The 9319-nt window shown below is 38.5% G+C and overlaps 1 protein-coding gene across 7 annotated transcripts in view; it reads left to right on the forward strand.

Annotated features, from left to right (window-relative positions):
- The window catches only part of LOC113655334 (immunoglobulin lambda-1 light chain-like), a 42617-nt gene that overhangs the window by 32392 nt on the left and 906 nt on the right, over window positions 1-9319 (forward strand). The gene's annotated exons all lie outside the window — the stretch shown is intronic.

Genomic DNA, 9319 nt, shown 5'->3' on the forward strand with positions numbered 1-9319 from the left:
TGATCCTGCAATGTGACTTTATGTCGTCTTCTGCTTCGTGGCTGAGTTGCTGCTGTTCCTAAATGTTTCCACTTTCTCTTCCACTTTCCAGTTTTTGTTTTTTTTTCAGACAAAATGGCTGTAGGATAAAAACGCAGACGATCAGTGTATTGGGGAAACAATGTTGTGTCCTTAACCTTAAGAGTTCCAGCAAAGAGGCGAGAAAAGAAGATACTGTAGGCCAAGAGAAAGGAAGGGAAGGGAAGGGAAGGGAAGGGAAGGGAAGGGAAGAGAAATAAGTAGAAGACAGTATTTCACACAGGTAATTAATTTCTTCCTTAATGACTCGCTGCTTTATTTGTGTGTTTTAAAAGCTTTTATTTGACATTCCCAATATTTGCTATCTATGAACAGGAAGTAAAGTGGGACTGAGGCACAGTGGTCTCCTTTGATGAAAATTGTTGGTTAAGATTAGAATTTGGACCCTATATTTATACCCAGTAATCGAATGTGAGTGTGTTCTGTATTCTATATGCATTTTATATAATGACAATCCACTCAAACAAACATGCACAACTCTTTTGCCTGTCTTGTAAACTCAAAACAAAGAGGTGAAATCATGCTTCAATCACATTAAACTCACCCGGTTCGGTTTGGCATTTTAATTGCAAATGATTGATTTGTTTCATTAAGAAGTGCAATAATCCCATGCACAGAAATGTCTTCTCTAAGTGGGCAGTAAAATAATGACATTTCAAATTGGGGCTCCCACATGTTAACAAAGTGGTAGACTGTAGACAAGTAGACTGAACAGATCCATACATGATGCACAAAAACATGCACACTCACACAAGCTGAACAATAAATCATGCTGGTGTAGTGGCTTCATGCTGACAGATGGTCATCAATATTGATTGGAGCTCAAGGGAAACCGAGAGAAGACCCGCCTTTGCTCTGCAAGCCACAGAAACAAACACACGAGCGCTTAATAGGACAGTGGAATTGGAAACAGTTACTGTCTTAAAAAAAAAAAAGAGTTGATTTTAAAGATATTTAAACTAACCAGCTGAAATCGCTGATGTTAGGCTGACCTAGAAGACTCAGCATCAAAACACGCATGCAAAATCACAGATAACCCGGATTAAACCAACTTTTTCTGCAGTCTACTATCTCCGACTAACCATGTTATACTGCTATTTTGAGTGACTTACAAGTGTCTTTGGTGGCCTTGTATTTATAAATGTATTTTATATGCCTGCTAGTTGGCTCACAGAAAGGAAAATGTTTACCTGGAGTGTGACTAGGGTCTTCATGCCAGACCTTCATTATTAGTTTTGTTGAGCCAAAATCGGTTGAGCTTTAACCTGGGAATATAGCCAATGAGATTTATTGCGCTTAGACATCCACAGTGTCTTTGCCTTCTTTGTTCTGATAGATTAAAAACAGCTGCTGATGTGGTATAGATAGATAGATAGATAGATAGATAGATAGATAGATAGATAGATAGATAGATAGATAGATAGATAGATAGATAGATAGATAGATAGATAGATAGATTTTGAAATGTCTACCGATAGACAGTTTGAAAAGTTTGCATTTGGTCATCTCAAAGAAAGCATGTATTAGTCTTCAACATCACCAGCTGGTAGCTGTCATGTAATATAGGAGAGCAAAATTATAGGATGGGACAATAGGCCAAGCACCAATTAGGGAGACAGTTGACTGGGGACTGACAAAGGATCAAACACAGTTCTCACCAGGATAAAACAGAGAATGAAGATAAATGAATTAAAAAAAAAAGATAAATAAATATGATAAACTGGGGTCCCTTTTTGGCTGTAGTCATTTTTTGCACCCACTGTTGGATGAATGAGATAGTGTGTCCATGGCTTGTCCAAGTATTCACAGGATAGGACCTGGAACCAGGTCTGCCCTGACCAGGAAAAATTGGTCACTGACGACAGAAAGAAAAGAAAGCTCTCGAATTCACCACAAACTTGACCAGGAAAAAGTAGTTAATAAAAATGAATGAATGATGATATGATTGTGTTCAAGCTTAAAGTTCTTGTATTAATGTCTGACATGCAATGCAATTATAAACCTTTTATAAACCTTGAAGTTGGTTCTCAGTTTAGTTTTTCAGGACTTTTTTTTGTAGAACTTCTCTCAATAAAGGACAAACTGTCAGACATTTAAAAAAAATAAATAAATAAAAAATTAATTTTAAACTGCTCAGAACAGAATGCACTTTATCTCATACATCTCAGCAGGTTTGTTGATTCAATTCGATTTATTTGTATATCGCTTTTAACAATGGACATTGTCTCAAAGGAGTAGCAGAAGAAGTTACCCAGAAAGCGTTAAGCCTTGACAAATTATGCATCCTAAATGATTTTGGGCAACGGCTGGATACAAGTGTTTGTGACCCTCCCTCCTAGGCTATCTATGATGAATGGAACTGCCTCGGGGTCATGCGGCTGGTTTGTTACAAAGGACAATGGAAGCTATGATCCATAACCACGTCCAACGAGGACAAAGCATGTTCAGTTCTTTAGTATTTTTCCTGAAACTTGCTGAAGTGCCCATGTGAAGGGCCAGCATGAAAAAGAGCCATAATATTATGTCCCCTAAGTGACTCATGTAACTCAAAACTCGAGTGCAGTTGTAAGTCTTTCACTCCTACCCATCAAAGATTTATTTTGCCTCTATATTTTAGATGTTATTGCTCTTGAGTAGCTCTGTTGGCACAGAACCAGCCACCTCAAACACTCCTACTGGAGTGATCATGAGTTAATTACGTTAGGTTATCTACATACATTTCCTGTGGAGAGTTTTCTGTATTTCACTGCGATGGAAGTTCTCCAGTGTCGGTTGTATAAAGTGATGAAAAAGCCAGACTGCTTTGCATCAATGATACAGATAGTGAAAGGAAACTTGTCCCAAGTAGTCTTCTAACAACAGTTGTCTTAAGGACTCCCAGGGCACTTTCAGAGTACGCTGTCATGATATAAACATTATATATATATATATATATAGATTCAGATGGATTTTCCCATACCACACATTTGCCTGCTGGAACGATTATGCTACAAGCACAAAATCTTGTACGGTCATGTGGTTGCCTAGAGCTCAGAATGCCCAATAAACCCCAAATCAAAGTAAGCGGTAACCCAACAATCACATTTTAATAATGCTGTGTCATGACTTTCTACATATAAGGTGATACTTAAGCTGATTAAGGAATTGCCTAATGGGTACGCATGGAACCGTAACTACTTTTTTCAGAATCTAGCTCTATCAGTGTAGCAGTGAGAGTAAGTTCATTTGTTAGCCATGTATACGGTTGAAGCATATGCAACAGTGCAAATGGGACAGGTGTGTGTGTGTGTGTGTGTGTGTGTGTGTGTGTGTGTGTGTGTGTGTGTGTGTGTGTGTGTGTGTGTGTGCGTGTGTGTGTGTGAAAAAGACACCACAGAACGGATCTTTGAATGCCTTGCAGTCCAGCTGCTTTTTAATTATTTATTTGTATAATAAGGCAGTTGGATCTTTGGAGAACTCTCTTAAGGACGCGGCATTTGTGAGACGTTGCATCACGACAGCTGTATTGTTCTCGCGGTCCGATTCAGGCTGCCCAGAGCTCATCACACATTCATATGCTTGCTAGATGCTAGCACTTCCTGGACCATTAGTTATTTTTAAGAGGCTCAGCAGCCATCTGAATAGGACACTGTCACTCCTGGACATATCCTATTCAGGAGCTTAGGGCCAGACGATGGGCCTCAGGGAAAACATTGTCCAGATGCCGCAGGTTTTTTTTCCAGCCAAAACGAACACTCTGCTCTCATTTCCAAAGTGTGCTGCTGCTCTGTTTTGTGCCAAACAACAGGACACTCTCTCTATCTTTCTCTCTCTCCAACCTTTATATGACTTCACTCATTAGATTCTTCTTCTTTTCAGAGGCTCTGGCCAGAGAATGGCATACCACCAGAGATAATCTAGGATAGCACATTGAAGTTTCCGAACTTAAAATTGATTAGAAATAGCAAGATATCCAAGGTCAGTGTGTTTACACATTGTAGGAAACATTTCAATTAATCTCTTACCATTACTTTGCATCAAAACTAGGTGTAACAATGCCAACTAAGCAATTCGCTCTAGACCAGACAGTGGCGAACAGAGGCACCAAAACTAGAATGCAGAAAGCCCCGTATTTGACCGCCACTGTACCTTGTCATACAACACATGATACAAAATACTTTTTTTTGTATGTTTCTACATGTTAATAGTTTGCCTTAGGCCTGAAAGGACCTTTATTCTTATATTCCTATTATACAGTTGGATTGAGTTTTAGACCGATATTCATTTGACAGCTCTATATCCTCTAATGTTCTTACCACACGCCACATTATATATATATATATATATATATATATATATATATATATATATATATATATATATATATAATATATATAAACAAATGTTTTAATTGCAAACCTATTATTATTAATATAGCTATTAATGACTGAGCACAAAACTAAGCACATAACTGTTGCCTCATTTAAAAGTTTAATAGTACTAGTTAAAACTCTAATAAACATTTTAATTGTGAAAAAAAAACAGACAATATGATATGTAGATGTTGTGTGTGTGTTTCAGTAGGTCTGTATTGCTGGCTAGAAAGGATTGCTTATCCTTATGCAAAATATATGTATATGAACTATATTCTTCTAATAGGCCACACGGAAGTCTAGTTAACCAATCAGTGAAACCAATCAGTGAGTCTAGTTAACCAATCAGTGAAAGACGGCAAAAATTTTTTGAAAAATCACGTGACCGTCATCCTAACTCTGATTGGTTTAGCGGCTAACGAACTCTCACAGGTGCAAGTAAGCGTCTGGATATTCGCGATGTCGACATGGCAGTTAGAAAAAACAACTAATAATACATTCGATGATAAATAATAAACAAAATAAGGTAAAAAATTTGGCTTTGGACCAAGTGCTGATATGGGCTTTGCTGAAAAGAAGTCATGAAGGTAGAAGTTTACCGCTGGAAAGTTTGTTTTGTTTGTTTGTTTGTTTGTTTGTTTGTTTAACGCTGTTATTTAACACTGCTTCACATTCGAGTTTTATCACATACGTGTATATACATTGTTTTGGGCGGACAGGGAACCTACGAGTCGAATATACTTTTATATATTAAGTATATTAACATATTAAAACGTACTAATTTTTTAAAACATTTCGAAAACATTGCGGCGGTATGACTTAAGTTAATATTGATCAAAAATCGTATAGTGTAAGTGCACAAGTAAAGTGGCAGTGGACGTTTTTTACATTGTTTATTTTTGGATGTTACGTGAAGCTCACATCAAGCTTTTGTACGTTTATTTTATTTAAAAGTGACGTCACAAGTTCAATTCAAGCCATTCCAAATAAGTACAGGAAACTTTGGTAGATTTTGGTTTAAAAAAAAAATATAGCCAATTATTAATCAACTGAAAGTGGAGTATAAATAATTAATTATGACAAACTAATTTAGAAAGACATAATAATAAAAACACCTGAGTGTCTTAATGTGATTGATTATATTAAAGATCCTTAAAAGTTATTAATATGTTTTGCAAGAGAGGAAAATTAAGTAGTAAATATGTTTGGATTTAATCCTTAAATTGGAGAAAAAAGAGACTTTTGTAATATTGGTAGCAAGCGTTCAGGGCACATAAGACCGTAATCATTGCATATATAATTCTAATGGTCAGAAATGACAGAAACTAATCATTTTCCTGAAAACTATTGATGTCTAGAGTAGGTTGGTACTTGAATGATGAAAAATCCCATGTATTGTTGGAAGTATACTAGTATTTTAGTAAATTTGGTCTAAAATGATTGTGTGGGTTAAGTCAGTAAGGGACCGTCTACAAAGTGTAAGAGTTGGACAGCTGTGTAGAGTATGAATACAGAATATTGTACTGTACTGTAGGTATGGGAGGTTTTAATGACTTACTGTAGGTGCCGTATTAATCCAAAATCATGTAATATGAGTGCAGAAAAAATCTATGTACTATGAAGTCGGCATTCCTACTACTGGTCGCCATAGTTCTAATGTTTTTCAGTGGGTGGTGCTACTAGCATTTCGAATGAATCAAAACAGTCATTTTCTTTTAACCACAGGCTTCAGAAGATCTCCATAGTATGTTAGATAATTCCAGCAAGATTATATTGGCGTCATTTTCTACAGCGTGACAAACAATAGTCAAAAGTCAGCCCAAGTGTAAAACTAGATTTAATTTAGCAATATGTGGTTTATTTGATTCATTCTTTAATATTGAAGAGATAGACACCTGTGTACTGCAAAACCTTTCTCTCCTTTTCTTCCCTCTCTTTCATAAATATTCAGGGCGGCAGGCTGCATGGGTGGGCATGACATCCATTATTAACCTGGGCTCGTCCCCTTACACCACGCGAGCACATCCGCGTTGACAACCTCGACCTCCCGCCGCTGTTGTGCTAGCAGCGTCTCCTTACTTCCTTTTTTCCTGCCCGCTGCCGGTTCTCTCGCTCCTTAAATGAGCGGGCCAGCGACTGTAACATCCTGCCATGAATGTAATGCACGGAGTCAGTGCTAGTTTGCTGAAAGGGACAGAAAAGAGAGAAATCAGGAGAGGGAGGTAGGTGGGTGGTAAGGCTGCATCCAGAACATAAATCACATGGCATGCTCGAACAGCTGGACATCGAAAGCAATTCTGCTGCTCAGTTCAGTGGTTACGATGTTACCAGGACTTGCTAACATCTGAGTTATTTTAGCTTCTTCCCCTTTCTTGTCCCCAATCTTGTTTTTCTTGCGGTCACTTTCTCGATTATGTTCCGAGTGTTTTTCCATATCAGACTCGCTTCACGTAAAAGTGTAATATTATGACATCGCTGTGACAGAAATCAGGATATTTGTCACAGTACACGTCTCTTTTACGAGCAGCCTGAAACTCTTTGTATAGCTGACTTTTAACGACAGCTATGAAATGTGCTGTTTTTCCGTTGCTCAGACTAACACGGACAACAATAATGAGTCCCAAGATGGATGTCTTCAGACGTGAAATGTATTTCCTGGGGCTTTGTGTGTTGTAGACATATCACATTTTTCAGTGGCTAATGTGTATGAGCAAATAACAAATCTTTGTATCGTAAGTAATCCGCTCGTCATGATGCTGGTCGATTAGCCTAGAGTTTACCTGTTCTGTTTCTCATCTTGATTCGTTTGGTTATTTGTGTTCTGTAGATTCTGTTCTCTTCAGTCTTGTTTTCAAGAGCAGCCTGATGTAGCTTTTGAACTGCTGTATATTGTTTCATTCGCCACCTGGTAAATATTTCTTAAAGCACAATAAAAGTTTCAGTTGTAAGAAGCGTGATCAGGGTGTTTCGTGAGGAATAGCATGAAACCACTTTGGGGGGGGGGCGACTAAATACTAAAGCCCATGTGACATTGCTAACAACTTGTACTTCAGGGCAGTGGCGGCTCAAGCGCTTAAGGCTCTTGGTCGTTGATCTGAGAATCAAGGTTCAAGCCCCGGCACCACCGAGCTGCCACTGTTGGGCTCCTGATTAAGGCTCCTAACCCTCTCTGCCCCAGGGGTGTTTATCATGTCTGACCCTCCAGTCTGGAAGAATTTCACTGTGCTGAAATGTACGTGACAACAATAAAGGCTTCATGTTCAAACGCAATTAGTAATTTTTACAGAACTTGCAACTTTAATGACATCACCGCAAAAACATTAAGGAAATTCAGCATTTTTAACTTTTACAAATTGGTTGGATCAGCATGCTCATTTATGCAATAACACAACGCGAAGCCTTTTGATGTGTTTTATTTATTTTTATTGCAAAGCTCTGGAACTCCTTGAAGTCTTTCAACATAAACGTTGTTCTAGAGCATCCTTGTCTGACTTGGTGACTCTGGGGACTGATCCGTACAGACTAGAATGCCTGAGTGCTGGAGACTGAGACATTGCTGTTAGTTTTCACCCTCTGAGCGACCGGGAGGGAGTCGGGGAACGACAGAGTAAGAGCCGTAATGAACTCAGGCTCTTGGCGATCTCATTAAAGCCTGAGCTACACAGCCTCCCTGGAGATGCAGATTATAAAACTTTAGATCTTAAGATGCATCAAGGAGCAACAGGCAAAGTGGACGAGTTTAGAAGGAATGGCGGATTCAAAGCTGAAGGAGGGTGACAATGAACTAGACTGAGTAGAGGAGATTAAACAGACAGGCGGCATCAATATTCTAGCGTCGATGTGTTCAGAGTTGAATTCGGCACACTTAATTCAGCCCGAAGCGCCATATCGGTATTCAGACATCAGCCCCAGTATATCTCGATTCAGACTGTTTCATGATACAAGCTTGCTTGAGCGAGGAACTGTAAGTCTGTCTCCGTTATCTGACTGATCTTTAGAACCACAACACATTTCTCTGTTTATTTAAATAGTCTCAGAAGGATGACACTTAATTAACGCGAGCCTGGTAAGTGGTAAAGTCTGCCTTTTCATTATGGGGGAGTTCACCGAATTCCCATAAACACAGACGATCTTTGAATCATTTGCTAAATAAAAATAGCCAATGAACTATTTGCACGCATCGGTTTACGACGTCAAGTATAAGACGTGCTGGAGAATAAAAATAGTGTTGTAGCTGTACCCATTATTTGCAAAATGATGGACTCCCTTTCTTTGTCACATCCACCTTTTTAGGCAGTTTCATTTGTAATTGTTCATTGGTATAATAAAAGCTTATATCATGCCAGAGACAGGGTTCTCCAGCACCTCTTATATTATACTTGACGATGTAAACCGATGCATGCAAATAGTTCATTGGCTATTTTTATTTAGCAAATGATTCAAAGATCGTCAAAAGGGTGCAGCCTGGGTGTAGGTTAATTTTTCATTAAGCCACATGTAAGTCATCCTAACTTTTCCTTTGATTTTTTTTTCAGAATCGCTGTAAATTTTGCATGAGATCAAGGCAATGTGATTTGCTTACACACACAATGCTGAGATCCAATGAGCTCCCAAATATCACCAGTATGTGACAATTAAGACACAAGAAAGAAACAGATAAAGTAAGAATTGAGGCTCTAAAGAAGTAGTTAAGAGAGAGATGCACTATGTGCGATGTCGTGATTACCTGATCAACGCGGGTCACATGACGTAGCTGCATGTAAGGAATAAAACCCCTGAGGAAGTACCACGGGGTGAGGTGATGCTCGACGTCAAGCCGATTAACTTTAACCTAAAGTTGATTATTCTCCTGTAGCATGTAGTTGAATGATTTTAGTGCTCTTTATTTC

This window comes from Tachysurus fulvidraco, chromosome 4, assembly GCF_022655615.1.
Source record: "Tachysurus fulvidraco isolate hzauxx_2018 chromosome 4, HZAU_PFXX_2.0, whole genome shotgun sequence".
Lineage (NCBI taxonomy): Eukaryota > Metazoa > Chordata > Actinopteri > Siluriformes > Bagridae > Tachysurus > Tachysurus fulvidraco.